Source organism: Triturus cristatus, chromosome 8 (assembly GCF_964204655.1).
Source record: "Triturus cristatus chromosome 8, aTriCri1.1, whole genome shotgun sequence".
In the NCBI taxonomy this organism is placed as follows: domain Eukaryota; kingdom Metazoa; phylum Chordata; class Amphibia; order Caudata; family Salamandridae; genus Triturus; species Triturus cristatus.
In genome coordinates this window covers 92,338,453-92,352,168 of record NC_140591.1, presented here as the reverse complement: position 1 = coordinate 92,352,168, position 13,716 = coordinate 92,338,453, and the positions used below count along the sequence as shown (strand labels likewise).

At 54.0% G+C, this 13,716-nt stretch overlaps 7 non-coding genes and 1 pseudogene across 7 annotated transcripts; all 8 read left to right on the top strand.

Annotated features, from left to right (window-relative positions):
• The first annotated feature begins 72 nt into the window (after positions 1-72).
• Positions 73-191, top strand: LOC146801449 (5S ribosomal RNA). The gene has a single exon (XR_014968156.1). It is a non-coding gene; the product is annotated as a 5S ribosomal RNA (ribosomal RNA).
• Positions 192-1,147: 956 nt separating this feature from the next.
• LOC146801448 (5S ribosomal RNA) lies at positions 1,148-1,256 on the top strand (annotated as a pseudogene).
• A 2,874-nt stretch (positions 1,257-4,130) lies between these two features.
• Positions 4,131-4,249, top strand: LOC146801447 (5S ribosomal RNA). Its single transcript, XR_014968155.1, has one exon. It is a non-coding gene; the product is annotated as a 5S ribosomal RNA (ribosomal RNA).
• Positions 4,250-5,205: 956 nt separating this feature from the next.
• Positions 5,206-5,324, top strand: LOC146801446 (5S ribosomal RNA). The gene has a single exon (XR_014968337.1). It is a non-coding gene; the product is annotated as a 5S ribosomal RNA (ribosomal RNA).
• A 2,877-nt stretch (positions 5,325-8,201) lies between these two features.
• On the top strand, positions 8,202-8,320 carry LOC146801445 (5S ribosomal RNA). The gene has a single exon (XR_014968154.1). It is a non-coding gene; the product is annotated as a 5S ribosomal RNA (ribosomal RNA).
• A 956-nt stretch (positions 8,321-9,276) lies between these two features.
• Positions 9,277-9,395, top strand: LOC146801444 (5S ribosomal RNA). The gene has a single exon (XR_014968336.1). It is a non-coding gene; the product is annotated as a 5S ribosomal RNA (ribosomal RNA).
• Positions 9,396-12,272: 2,877 nt separating this feature from the next.
• LOC146801443 (5S ribosomal RNA) lies at positions 12,273-12,391 on the top strand. Its single transcript, XR_014968338.1, has one exon. It is a non-coding gene; the product is annotated as a 5S ribosomal RNA (ribosomal RNA).
• A 956-nt stretch (positions 12,392-13,347) lies between these two features.
• On the top strand, positions 13,348-13,466 carry LOC146801442 (5S ribosomal RNA). Its single transcript, XR_014968335.1, has one exon. It is a non-coding gene; the product is annotated as a 5S ribosomal RNA (ribosomal RNA).
• The last annotated feature ends 250 nt before the right edge of the window (positions 13,467-13,716 follow it).

Here is a 13,716-nt window from a genome sequence, read left to right as displayed (position 1 = left end):
TGTGCGCAGCGCAGAAGGTTCCAGAGTGGCGGGTGGTGTCAGCACAAGAGGCCTGAACAGGCAGCCTCCCATGCCTACGGCCATACCACCCTGAATGCGCCCGATCTCGTCCGATCTCGGAAGCTAAGCAGGGTCGGGCCTGGTTAGTACTTGGATGGGAGACCGCCTGGGAATACCAGGTGCTGTAGGCATTTTGCCACTCGCTGCTGCGCGTCCCCTGCACAATCACACCTAATCTTCCTGGCTCATAGCATTTTCTAACAAATATACATATATTCTGCTCTCCTCCTCTCCCTCCTCCTCTTTGTTTTTTTTTTTTATTTATTTATAAAGAAACCGGCAACGAGTTTACAATATGCGTGGCCCTTAACTTTAAACTCGAAAACTGAAAGAAAATGAAGAAAAACTTTGCCCTAAGACAGGACAGAGGACCCCTAGCTAAGGCTGGGGAGCTGCTGCAAGCTGCCGCTGCTGATGGGCTGCGCCGGCCCCGGTTCCGGGGGCCCCCCTCCCTCGGCTGGGCTGTCCGAGGCAGCCCGGGAGCAGGGGCCCGCTGAGGCGGAGAGCCAGGCCCGTGACATTAAGGGCCATGGACCCAGGCAGTACTCGGACCCTCGCCTCACTCTCTTTTCTATACGGACAGAGGGGGCGGGGCACGGACATTATTTGCATATGAGGGGCCAGTTCTTGGTGTTTTTTCTTTTTTTACAAAAAGACAGGAGACTTGCGGCAGCCAGAGATTGAGGGTAAAGAAGTTGCCTCCCCAGAGTTCGGGTGAGCATCAGCTGCTGAGCGGGAGTCCCTGCAGCCCCCGGCACATAGAGAAGTGTCCCGAGCAGAGTGCCTTGGAGGCCAGGGCGAAGCAAGTGCCTGGAGGCCAGTGCGAAGCAAGGCTAGGCGGCGCTTGTTAAAAAGGTCCGGCTGCTGGTCTGCTGCTAATGCCGGCCCCTAAAGAAGGGTGGTCGCAGCCAGCCTGTGCGAAAGTGTAAAGTAAGCAAGTGCAAGAGAGGGCTGTGCTTGGCAGTGTGCAGGAAGTTTGATATGGAGGGCAGGTGTTAAAGGGAAATGTGCAAAGGTACTCGAGGGACGCCTGGTGATGACAAGCGGGCTGCCGCAGCACAAGAGGCCTGAACAGGCACGCTCTCGTGCCTACGGCCATACCACCCTGAATGCGCCCGATCTCGGAAGCTAAGCAGGGTCGGGCCTGGTTAGTACTTGGATGGGAGACCGCCTGGGAATACCAGGTGCTGTAGGCATTTTGCCTCTCTGACCAATGGCACTTCCGTTTTTTTGGGGGCGGGATCTATTCTACTCTTTTATTTTTTGTTTCTTAAAAAAAAAAAAAAACGCCATCAGGTTCGCAACACTCAGGGCCCATAACTTTCCGCTCGGATATTGAACATTCGGCTGCGCTTTACACTGGGTCCAGAAAGAAAAAAAGCTGTGCCATAAGACAGAACACGGGACCGACTCCAACACCCCCCCCCCCCTCCCCCACCCCCACCCCAACCCCGCAAGATGTGGTTTTCTTCTCTCGGCGGCGCAGAGCTGCTGCACGGGCCAGCATCGGTTCCAGGTCCCCATCTATTGGCTTTCCCCAGCAGCCCGAAAGCAGGGGGGGTGAGCCGGAGAGCCAGGCAGCGAGGGCCGCCGAGTACAACCGAGAGGGGTGCGGGGCGCACACACACGCACACACATACGCACTCACTTACACCCATGCATTCACAAGCAGACACTCGCACACACCCCGTACACAACACTCACTCACAAATACACATACATTCATACATGCGCACACGAACAAACGAACCAAACGGCGTCAAGAAAAAAGCAACACTTACCTGCTGCAGGCCTCCGGGAGCTGCCAAGAGGGTTGCCACTGCTACCTTGGTCAGCCAATGAGGGGAGGCAGCAGTCGCTCACTCGTTACAGAGCAGGATGGGGACAGAGTCGGTGACAGACACTCGGCCGTTGGCGCTTCGGGGTTTAAAAATGAAGCGTCCAGCTACGAGGCTTTCACTGAAGCTCTCCCTCAACAGGAGGGGAGGGCCTCAAGGACCTTTTGCTGAGCCGAGGAGGTCAGGCCCACCAGAGCTGTGACATCCTCAGCCCAGCAAACCTCAGCTTAGGCAGCCGGGAGCCTGCGCATTTAGCGCATCTCCAACTCCTGGCCTGAACATAAAGAGTGTCTGTCAAGCTGACCTTTCTTCAGCCTGACATACACTCCTTATGTCCAAAAGGGCGGGGGCGTGGCCTCACCGCCTTTAAGGACGGGCGGCTGCTGAAGTCAGGCCGTTGGCAACGAGGACCACGCAACCATAGAGCACTCAGACCCTCATCTCAGTCTCTCTTCTCTATACACACGGTGGCAGGCCCTGGACATGGACGTGATTTGCATACGAGGGCTCGGTCTCTGATAAAAAAAAAGAAAAGAAAACTTGCAGCCAGAGCTCCCTGGGAAAAAAAATTGCCATGCCAATGCTTCTGCGGGTGAGCATGAGTTGAAGAGTTGTAGTCCGGCAGCCCCTGCCACATGGCGGAGCGGCCCGATAGAGTGCCTTAGAGCCCAGTGCAAAGCAAGGCCAGGCTCTTGGTGAAAACACCAGGCTGCTGGTTTGCTAGCTCCCCAGCTGGCACCTATAGGGAGGTCGGAGCCTGCGTGTCATTTATTTATTTATTTATAGTTTTATAGAGCGCGAACCAGACCCGTGAGGGTATCAGAGCGCTTTACAGGATTGAGGGGGAGGAAAACAACGCATAAGGATGGGAGGGATCAGATTGGGAGAGATAGGGATACAATATACAGGAGGAGCACGCAGTCTAAGGTCCAAGCTACATGTGGGAGAAAATTGAAGCATGCAGATAAAAAAACCATACAAGAAGGTTTCCATATCCACGAGGTGCACCCCGTCTGAGGTCGAAGCTACATGTGGGATAACAAATTAGAGCGGGTAGTTACATGTACAAGAAGGCGCGCAGTCTCAGCTCTTGGGGGGGATGCCCAGGAGTCCAGAAAAATGTGTCATCCGTGGAGGCCGTGGATAATGCCGAGGTGGAGGGTGGAACAAGTCTATGAGGTGATTGTAAAGTATTCCTTAGATGAGCTATTTTCCTGTTAAAGAAAGTTTTGGTCTCCTTCTTAAAGTGTGCCAGTGACGGAAGTCTTCTGATGGAGGGTGGGAGAGAGTGCCAGATTCTTGGAGCGGCCCCAGAGAAGGCTCGATTGCAGGTTTTTTTCTTCCCGAAGCGTGCTTTTTGGCAGATCGGGAGTTTCTGGCCTGTCCGGATATCACGAGTTTTTGTGCAAGATATGTAGGTGAATTCGCGTACAGAGCTTTGTGAGTTATGCAAGCCACTTCAAATTGTATTCTGGCCTTCTGGGGAAGCCAGTTCAGAGCTTTGAGGTGGGGAGAGATGTGGTCAAATTGTTTTCAACCCGTTACGAGTCTGGCGGCGGTGTTGAGGCAGGCTTTCAACGGGGCCAGAGAGTTCTTGGGTAGCCCTGCAAGAGTAGAGCATCCATATTCAAGTCTGGAAATAACTAGGGCCTGGGTTGCCATTTTAAGGCCGGACACATCGAGGAAGGGTTTTAGGTTTCTTAGGTAGCTCGGGTGGAATCTAGCCGTTTTGGCCATCGCGTTTATACGGCCATGCATATGCAAGCTGCCGTCAAGGGTTATTCCCAGGGATTTCGCCGACTCAATAATGGTAGGAGGGCAGTTGAGTGCAGTGATGGTCTTGATCCATTCCTGGATGTCTGGGTTTGGTTTGGGTGGGGGGGGGGGTCAGAAGGAATTCCGTTTTGTTTGCGTTGAGTTTAAGCTGGTTGCTGGTGAGCCAGTGGACTGGCCGCTTCAGTGCCTCGTTTAGGGAGAAAATGTCCTCGGGGAAAGAGATTTTTATGTAGACCTGTGTACGGTGGGCGTACATAAGGTAGGAGATGTTGGCGGCAGAAGTGTGAAATAAGCAAGCGCACGGCTGGTGAAAGCCAGGGCTGTGCTTGGCTATCTGTAGCAAGCTTGCCAAGGGAGGGCAGTTGTTGAAGGGAAGTGTGCAAGTGTGCGCAGCGCAGAAGGTTCCAGAGTGGCGGGTGGTGTGAGCACAAGAGGCCTGAACAGGCAGCCTCCCATGCCTACGGCCATACCACCCTGAATGCGCCCGATCTCGTCCGATCTCGGAAGCTAAGCAGGGTCGGGCCTGGTTAGTACTTGGATGGGAGACCGCCTGGGAATACCAGGTGCTGTAGGCATTTTGCCACTCGCTGCTGCGCGTCCCCTGCACAATCACACCTAATCTTCCTGGCTCATAGCATTTTCTAACAAATATACATATATTCTGCTCTCCTCCTCTCCCTCCTCCTCTTTGTTTTTTTTTTTTATTTATTTATAAAGAAACCGGCAACGAGTTTACAATATGCGTGGCCCTTAACTTTAAACTCGAAAACTGAAAGAAAATGAAGAAAAACTTTGCCCTAAGACAGGACAGAGGACCCCTAGCTAAGGCTGGGGAGCTGCTGCAAGCTGCCGCTGCTGATGGGCTGCGCCGGCCCCGGTTCCGGGGGCCCCCCTCCCTCGGCTGGGCTGTCCGAGGCAGCCCGGGAGCAGGGGCCCGCTGAGGCGGAGAGCCAGGCCCGTGACATTAAGGGCCATGGACCCAGGCAGTACTCGGACCCTCGCCTCACTCTCTTTTCTATACGGACAGAGGGGGCGGGGCACGGACATTATTTGCATATGAGGGGCCAGTTCTTGGTGTTTTTTCTTTTTTTACAAAAAGACAGGAGACTTGCGGCAGCCAGAGATTGAGGGTAAAGAAGTTGCCTCCCCAGAGTTCGGGTGAGCATCAGCTGCTGAGCGGGAGTCCCTGCAGCCCCCGGCACATAGAGAAGTGTCCCGAGCAGAGTGCCTTGGAGGCCAGGGCGAAGCAAGTGCCTGGAGGCCAGTGCGAAGCAAGGCTAGGCGGCGCTTGTTAAAAAGGTCCGGCTGCTGGTCTGCTGCTAATGCCGGCCCCTAAAGAAGGGTGGTCGCAGCCAGCCTGTGCGAAAGTGTAAAGTAAGCAAGTGCAAGAGAGGGCTGTGCTTGGCAGTGTGCAGGAAGTTTGATATGGAGGGCAGGTGTTAAAGGGAAATGTGCAAAGGTACTCGAGGGACGCCTGGTGATGACACGCGGGCTGCCGCAGCACAAGAGGCCTGAACAGGCACGCTCTCGTGCCTACGGCCATATCACCCTGAATGCGCCCGATCTCGTCCGATCTCGGAAGCTAAGCAGGGTCGGGCCTGGTTAGTACTTGGATGGGAGACCGCCTGGGAATACCAGGTGCTGTAGGCATTTTGCCTCTCTGACCAATGGCACTTCCGTTTTTTTGGGGGCGGGATCTATTCTACTCTTTTATTTTTTGTTTCTTAAAAAAAAAAAAAAACGCCATCAGGTTCGCAACACTCAGGGCCCATAACTTTCCGCTCGGATATTGAACATTCGGCTGCGCTTTACACTGGGTCCAGAAAGAAAAAAAGCTGTGCCATAAGACAGAACACGGGACCGACTCCAACACCCCCTCCCCCCCCCCCCCCCCCACCCCCACCCCAACCCCGCAAGATGTGGTTTTCTTCTCTCGGCGGCGCAGAGCTGCTGCACGGGCCAGCATCGGTTCCAGGTCCCCATCTATTGGCTTTCCCCAGCAGCCCGAAAGCAGGGGGGGTGAGCCGGAGAGCCAGGCAGCGAGGGCCGCCGAGTACAACCGAGAGGGGTGCGGGGCGCACACACACGCACACACATACGCACTCACTTACACCCATGCATTCACAAGCAGACACTCGCACACACCCCGTACACAACACTCACTCACAAATACACATACATTCATACATGCGCACACGAACAAACGAACCAAACGGCGTCAAGAAAAAAGCAACACTTACCTGCTGCAGGCCTCCGGGAGCTGCCAAGAGGGTTGCCACTGCTACCTTGGTCAGCCAATGAGGGGAGGCAGCAGTCGCTCACTCGTTACAGAGCAGGATGGGGACAGAGTCGGTGACAGACACTCGGCCGTTGGCGCTTCGGGGTTTAAAAATGAAGCGTCCAGCTACGAGGCTTTCACTGAAGCTCTCCCTCAACAGGAGGGGAGGGCCTCAAGGACCTTTTGCTGAGCCGAGGAGGTCAGGCCCACCAGAGCTGTGACATCCTCAGCCCAGCAAACCTCAGCTTAGGCAGCCGGGAGCCTGCGCATTTAGCGCATCTCCAACTCCTGGCCTGAACATAAAGAGTGTCTGTCAAGCTGACCTTTCTTCAGCCTGACATACACTCCTTATGTCCAAAAGGGCGGGGGCGTGGCCTCACCGCCTTTAAGGACGGGCGGCTGCTGAAGTCAGGCCGTTGGCAACGAGGACCACGCAACCATAGAGCACTCAGACCCTCATCTCAGTCTCTCTTCTCTATACACACGGTGGCAGGCCCTGGACATGGACGTGATTTGCATACGAGGGCTCGGTCTCTGATAAAAAAAAGAAAAGAAAACTTGCAGCCAGAGCTCCCTGGGAAAAAAAATTGCCATGCCAATGCTTCTGCGGGTGAGCATGAGTTGAAGAGTTGTAGTCCGGCAGCCCCTGCCACATGGCGGAGCGGCCCGATAGAGTGCCTTAGAGCCCAGTGCAAAGCAAGGCCAGGCTCTTGGTGAAAACACCAGGCTGCTGGTTTGCTAGCTCCCCAGCTGGCACCTATAGGGAGGTCGGAGCCTGCGTGTCATTTATTTATTTATTTATAGTTTTATAGAGCGCGAACCAGACCCGTGAGGGTATCAGAGCGCTTTACAGGATTGAGGGGGAGGAAAACAACGCATAAGGATGGGAGGGATCAGATTGGGAGAGATAGGGATACAATATACAGGAGGAGCACGCAGTCTGAGGTCCAAGCTACATGTGGGAGAAAATTGAAGCATGCAGATAAAAAAACCATACAAGAAGGTTTCCATATCCACGAGGTGCACCCCGTCTGAGGTCGAAGCTACATGTGGGATAACAAATTAGAGCGGGTAGTTACATGTACAAGAAGGCGCGCAGTCTCAGCTCTTGGGGGGGATGCCCAGGAGTCCAGAAAAATGTGTCATCCGTGGAGGCCGTGGATAATGCCGAGTTGGAGGGTGGAACAAGCCTATGAGGTGATTGTAAAGTATTCATTAGATGAGCTATTTTCCCATTAAAGAAAGTTTTGGTCTCCTTCTTAAAGTGTGCCAGTGACGGAAGTCTTCTGATGGAGGGTGGGAGAGAGTTCCAGATTCTTGGAGCGGCCCCAGAGAAGGCTCGATTGTAGGTTTTTTTCTTCCCGAAGCGTGCTTTTTGGCATATCGGGAGTTTCTGGCCTGTCCGGATATCACGAGTTTTTGTGCAAGAAATGTAGGTGAATTCGCGTACAGAGCTTTGTGAGTTATGCAAGCCGCTTTAAATTGTATTCTGGCCTTCAGGGGAAGCCAGTTCAGAGCTTTGAGGCAGGGGGAGAAATGTGGTCAAATGTTGTTTCAACCCGTTGCGAGTCTGGCGGCGGTGTTGAGGCAGGCTTTCAATGGGGCCAGACAGTTCTTGGGTAGCCCTGCAAGAGTAGAGCATCCATATTCAAGTTTAGAAATGACTAGGGCCTGGGTTGCCATTTCAAGGCCGGACACATCGAGGAAGGGTTTTAGGTTTCTTGGGTAGCTCAGGTGGAATCTAGCCGTTCTGGCCAGCGCGTTTATATGGCCATGCATATGCAAGCTGCCGTCAAGGGTTATTCCCAGGGATTTCGCCGACTCAATAATGGTAGGAGGGCAGTTTAGTGCAGTGATGGTCTTGATCCATTCCTGGAAGTCTGGATTTGGTTTGGGTGGGGAGATCAGAGGGAATTCCGTTTTGTTTGCGTGGAGTTTAAGCTGGTTGCTGGTGAGCCAGTGGACTGCCAGCTTCAGTGCCTCGTTTAGGGAGAAAATGTCCTCAGGGAAAGAGATTTTTATGTAGACCTGTGAACGGTGGGCGTACATAAGGTAGGAGATGTTGGCGGCAGAAGTGTGAAATAAGCAAGTGCACGGCTGGTGAAAGCCAGGGCTGTGCTTGGCTATCTGTAGCAAGCTTGCCAAGGGAGGGCAGTTGTTGAAGGGAAGTGTGCAAGTGTGCGCAGCGCAGAAGGTTCCAGAGTGGCGGGTGGTGTCAGCACAAGAGGCCTGAACAGGCAGCCTCCCATGCCTACGGCCATACCACCCTGAATGCGCCCGATCTCGTCCGATCTCGGAAGCTAAGCAGGGTCGGGCCTGGTTAGTACTTGGATGGGAGACCGCCTGGGAATACCAGGTGCTGTAGGCATTTTGCCACTCGCTGCTGCGCGTCCCCTGCACAATCACACCTAATCTTCCTGGCTCATAGCATTTTCTAACAAATATACATATATTCTGCTCTCCTCCTCTCCCTCCTCCTCTTTGTTTTTTTTTTTTATTTATTTATAAAGAAACCGGCAACGAGTTTACAATATGCGTGGCCCTTAACTTTAAACTCGAAAACTGAAAGAAAATGAAGAAAAACTTTGCCCTAAGACAGGACAGAGGACCCCTAGCTAAGGCTGGGGAGCTGCTGCAAGCTGCCGCTGCTGATGGGCTGCGCCGGCCCCGGTTCCGGGGGCCCCCCTCCCTCGGCTGGGCTGTCCGAGGCAGCCCGGGAGCAGGGGCCCGCTGAGGCGGAGAGCCAGGCCCGTGACATTAAGGGCCATGGACCCAGGCAGTACTCGGACCCTCGCCTCACTCTCTTTTCTATACGGACAGAGGGGGCGGGGCACGGACATTATTTGCATATGAGGGGCCAGTTCTTGGTGTTTTTTCTTTTTTTACAAAAAGACAGGAGACTTGCGGCAGCCAGAGATTGAGGGTAAAGAAGTTGCCTCCCCAGAGTTCGGGTGAGCATCAGCTGCTGAGCGGGAGTCCCTGCAGCCCCCGGCACATAGAGAAGTGTCCCGAGCAGAGTGCCTTGGAGGCCAGGGCGAAGCAAGTGCCTGGAGGCCAGTGCGAAGCAAGGCTAGGCGGCGCTTGTTAAAAAGGTCCGGCTGCTGGTCTGCTGCTAATGCCGGCCCCTAAAGAAGGGTGGTCGCAGCCAGCCTGTGCGAAAGTGTAAAGTAAGCAAGTGCAAGAGAGGGCTGTGCTTGGCAGTGTGCAGGAAGTTTGATATGGAGGGCAGGTGTTAAAGGGAAATGTGCAAAGGTACTCGAGGGACGCCTGGTGATGACACGCGGGCTGCCGCAGCACAAGAGGCCTGAACAGGCACGCTCTCGTGCCTACGGCCATATCACCCTGAATGCGCCCGATCTCGTCCGATCTCGGAAGCTAAGCAGGGTCGGGCCTGGTTAGTACTTGGATGGGAGACCGCCTGGGAATACCAGGTGCTGTAGGCATTTTGCCTCTCTGACCAATGGCACTTCCGTTTTTTTGGGGGCGGGATCTATTCTACTCTTTTATTTTTTGTTTCTTAAAAAAAAAAAAAAACGCCATCAGGTTCGCAACACTCAGGGCCCATAACTTTCCGCTCGGATATTGAACATTCGGCTGCGCTTTACACTGGGTCCAGAAAGAAAAAAAGCTGTGCCATAAGACAGAACACGGGACCGACTCCAACACCCCCTCCCCCCCCCCCCCCCCCACCCCCACCCCAACCCCGCAAGATGTGGTTTTCTTCTCTCGGCGGCGCAGAGCTGCTGCACGGGCCAGCATCGGTTCCAGGTCCCCATCTATTGGCTTTCCCCAGCAGCCCGAAAGCAGGGGGGGTGAGCCGGAGAGCCAGGCAGCGAGGGCCGCCGAGTACAACCGAGAGGGGTGCGGGGCGCACACACACGCACACACATACGCACTCACTTACACCCATGCATTCACAAGCAGACACTCGCACACACCCCGTACACAACACTCACTCACAAATACACATACATTCATACATGCGCACACGAACAAACGAACCAAACGGCGTCAAGAAAAAAGCAACACTTACCTGCTGCAGGCCTCCGGGAGCTGCCAAGAGGGTTGCCACTGCTACCTTGGTCAGCCAATGAGGGGAGGCAGCAGTCGCTCACTCGTTACAGAGCAGGATGGGGACAGAGTCGGTGACAGACACTCGGCCGTTGGCGCTTCGGGGTTTAAAAATGAAGCGTCCAGCTACGAGGCTTTCACTGAAGCTCTCCCTCAACAGGAGGGGAGGGCCTCAAGGACCTTTTGCTGAGCCGAGGAGGTCAGGCCCACCAGAGCTGTGACATCCTCAGCCCAGCAAACCTCAGCTTAGGCAGCCGGGAGCCTGCGCATTTAGCGCATCTCCAACTCCTGGCCTGAACATAAAGAGTGTCTGTCAAGCTGACCTTTCTTCAGCCTGACATACACTCCTTATGTCCAAAAGGGCGGGGGCGTGGCCTCACCGCCTTTAAGGACGGGCGGCTGCTGAAGTCAGGCCGTTGGCAACGAGGACCACGCAACCATAGAGCACTCAGACCCTCATCTCAGTCTCTCTTCTCTATACACACGGTGGCAGGCCCTGGACATGGACGTGATTTGCATACGAGGGCTCGGTCTCTGATAAAAAAAAGAAAAGAAAACTTGCAGCCAGAGCTCCCTGGGAAAAAAAATTGCCATGCCAATGCTTCTGCGGGTGAGCATGAGTTGAAGAGTTGTAGTCCGGCAGCCCCTGCCACATGGCGGAGCGGCCCGATAGAGTGCCTTAGAGCCCAGTGCAAAGCAAGGCCAGGCTCTTGGTGAAAACACCAGGCTGCTGGTTTGCTAGCTCCCCAGCTGGCACCTATAGGGAGGTCGGAGCCTGCGTGTCATTTATTTATTTATTTATAGTTTTATAGAGCGCGAACCAGACCCGTGAGGGTATCAGAGCGCTTTACAGGATTGAGGGGGAGGAAAACAACGCATAAGGATGGGAGGGATCAGATTGGGAGAGATAGGGATACAATATACAGGAGGAGCACGCAGTCTGAGGTCCAAGCTACATGTGGGAGAAAATTGAAGCATGCAGATAAAAAAACCATACAAGAAGGTTTCCATATCCACGAGGTGCACCCCGTCTGAGGTCGAAGCTACATGTGGGATAACAAATTAGAGCGGGTAGTTACATGTACAAGAAGGCGCGCAGTCTCAGCTCTTGGGGGGGATGCCCAGGAGTCCAGAAAAATGTGTCATCCGTGGAGGCCGTGGATAATGCCGAGTTGGAGGGTGGAACAAGCCTATGAGGTGATTGTAAAGTATTCATTAGATGAGCTATTTTCCCATTAAAGAAAGTTTTGGTCTCCTTCTTAAAGTGTGCCAGTGACGGAAGTCTTCTGATGGAGGGTGGGAGAGAGTTCCAGATTCTTGGAGCGGCCCCAGAGAAGGCTCGATTGTAGGTTTTTTTCTTCCCGAAGCGTGCTTTTTGGCATATCGGGAGTTTCTGGCCTGTCCGGATATCACGAGTTTTTGTGCAAGAAATGTAGGTGAATTCGCGTACAGAGCTTTGTGAGTTATGCAAGCCGCTTTAAATTGTATTCTGGCCTTCAGGGGAAGCCAGTTCAGAGCTTTGAGGCAGGGGGAGAAATGTGGTCAAATGTTGTTTCAACCCGTTGCGAGTCTGGCGGCGGTGTTGAGGCAGGCTTTCAATGGGGCCAGACAGTTCTTGGGTAGCCCTGCAAGAGTAGAGCATCCATATTCAAGTTTAGAAATGACTAGGGCCTGGGTTGCCATTTCAAGGCCGGACACATCGAGGAAGGGTTTTAGGTTTCTTGGGTAGCTCAGGTGGAATCTAGCCGTTCTGGCCAGCGCGTTTATATGGCCATGCATATGCAAGCTGCCGTCAAGGGTTATTCCCAGGGATTTCGCCGACTCAATAATGGTAGGAGGGCAGTTTAGTGCAGTGATGGTCTTGATCCATTCCTGGAAGTCTGGATTTGGTTTGGGTGGGGAGATCAGAGGGAATTCCGTTTTGTTTGCGTGGAGTTTAAGCTGGTTGCTGGTGAGCCAGTGGACTGCCAGCTTCAGTGCCTCGTTTAGGGAGAAAATGTCCTCAGGGAAAGAGATTTTTATGTAGACCTGTGAACGGTGGGCGTACATAAGGTAGGAGATGTTGGCGGCAGAAGTGTGAAATAAGCAAGTGCACGGCTGGTGAAAGCCAGGGCTGTGCTTGGCTATCTGTAGCAAGCTTGCCAAGGGAGGGCAGTTGTTGAAGGGAAGTGTGCAAGTGTGCGCAGCGCAGAAGGTTCCAGAGTGGCGGGTGGTGTCAGCACAAGAGGCCTGAACAGGCAGCCTCCCATGCCTACGGCCATACCACCCTGAATGCGCCCGATCTCGTCCGATCTCGGAAGCTAAGCTGGGTCGGGCCTGGTTAGTACTTGGATGGGAGACCGCCTGGGAATACCAGGTGCTGTAGGCATTTTGCCACTCGCTGCTGCGCGTCCCCTGCACAATCACACCTAATCTTCCTGGCTCATAGCATTTTCTAACAAATATACATATATTCTGCTCTCCTCCTCTCCCTCCTCCTCTTTGTTTTTTTTTTTTATTTATTTATAAAGAAACCGGCAACGAGTTTACAATATGCGTGGCCCTTAACTTTAAACTCGAAAACTGAAAGAAAATGAAGAAAAACTTTGCCCTAAGACAGGACAGAGGACCCCTAGCTAAGGCTGGGGAGCTGCTGCAAGCTGCCGCTGCTGATGGGCTGCGCCGGCCCCGGTTCCGGGGGCCCCCCTCCCTCGGCTGGGCTGTCCGAGGCAGCCCGGGAGCAGGGGCCCGCTGAGGCGGAGAGCCAGGCCCGTGACATTAAGGGCCATGGACCCAGGCAGTACTCGGACCCTCGCCTCACTCTCTTTTCTATACGGACAGAGGGGGCGGGGCACGGACATTATTTGCATATGAGGGGCCAGTTCTTGGTGTTTTTTCTTTTTTTACAAAAAGACAGGAGACTTGCGGCAGCCAGAGATTGAGGGTAAAGAAGTTGCCTCCCCAGAGTTCGGGTGAGCATCAGCTGCTGAGCGGGAGTCCCTGCAGCCCCCGGCACATAGAGAAGTGTCCCGAGCAGAGTGCCTTGGAGGCCAGGGCGAAGCAAGTGCCTGGAGGCCAGTGCGAAGCAAGGCTAGGCGGCGCTTGTTAAAAAGGTCCGGCTGCTGGTCTGCTGCTAATGCCGGCCCCTAAAGAAGGGTGGTCGCAGCCAGCCTGTGCGAAAGTGTAAAGTAAGCAAGTGCAAGAGAGGGCTGTGCTTGGCAGTGTGCAGGAAGTTTGATATGGAGGGCAGGTGTTAAAGGGAAATGTGCAAAGGTACTCGAGGGACGCCTGGTGATGACACGCGGGCTGCCGCAGCACAAGAGGCCTGAACAGGCACGCTCTCGTGCCTACGGCCATATCACCCTGAATGCGCCCGATCTCGTCCGATCTCGGAAGCTAAGCAGGGTCGGGCCTGGTTAGTACTTGGATGGGAGACCGCCTGGGAATACCAGGTGCTGTAGGCATTTTGCCTCTCTGACCAATGGCACTTCCGTTTTTTTGGGGGCGGGATCTATTCTACTCTTTTATTTTTTGTTTCTTAAAAAAAAAAAAAAACGCCATCAGGTTCGCAACACTCAGGGCCCATAACTTTCCGCTCGGATATTGAACATTCGGCTGCGCTTTACACTGGGTCCAGAAAGAAAAAAAGCTGTGCCATAAGACAGAACACGGGACCGACTCCAACACCCCCTCCCCCCCCCCCCCCCCACCCCC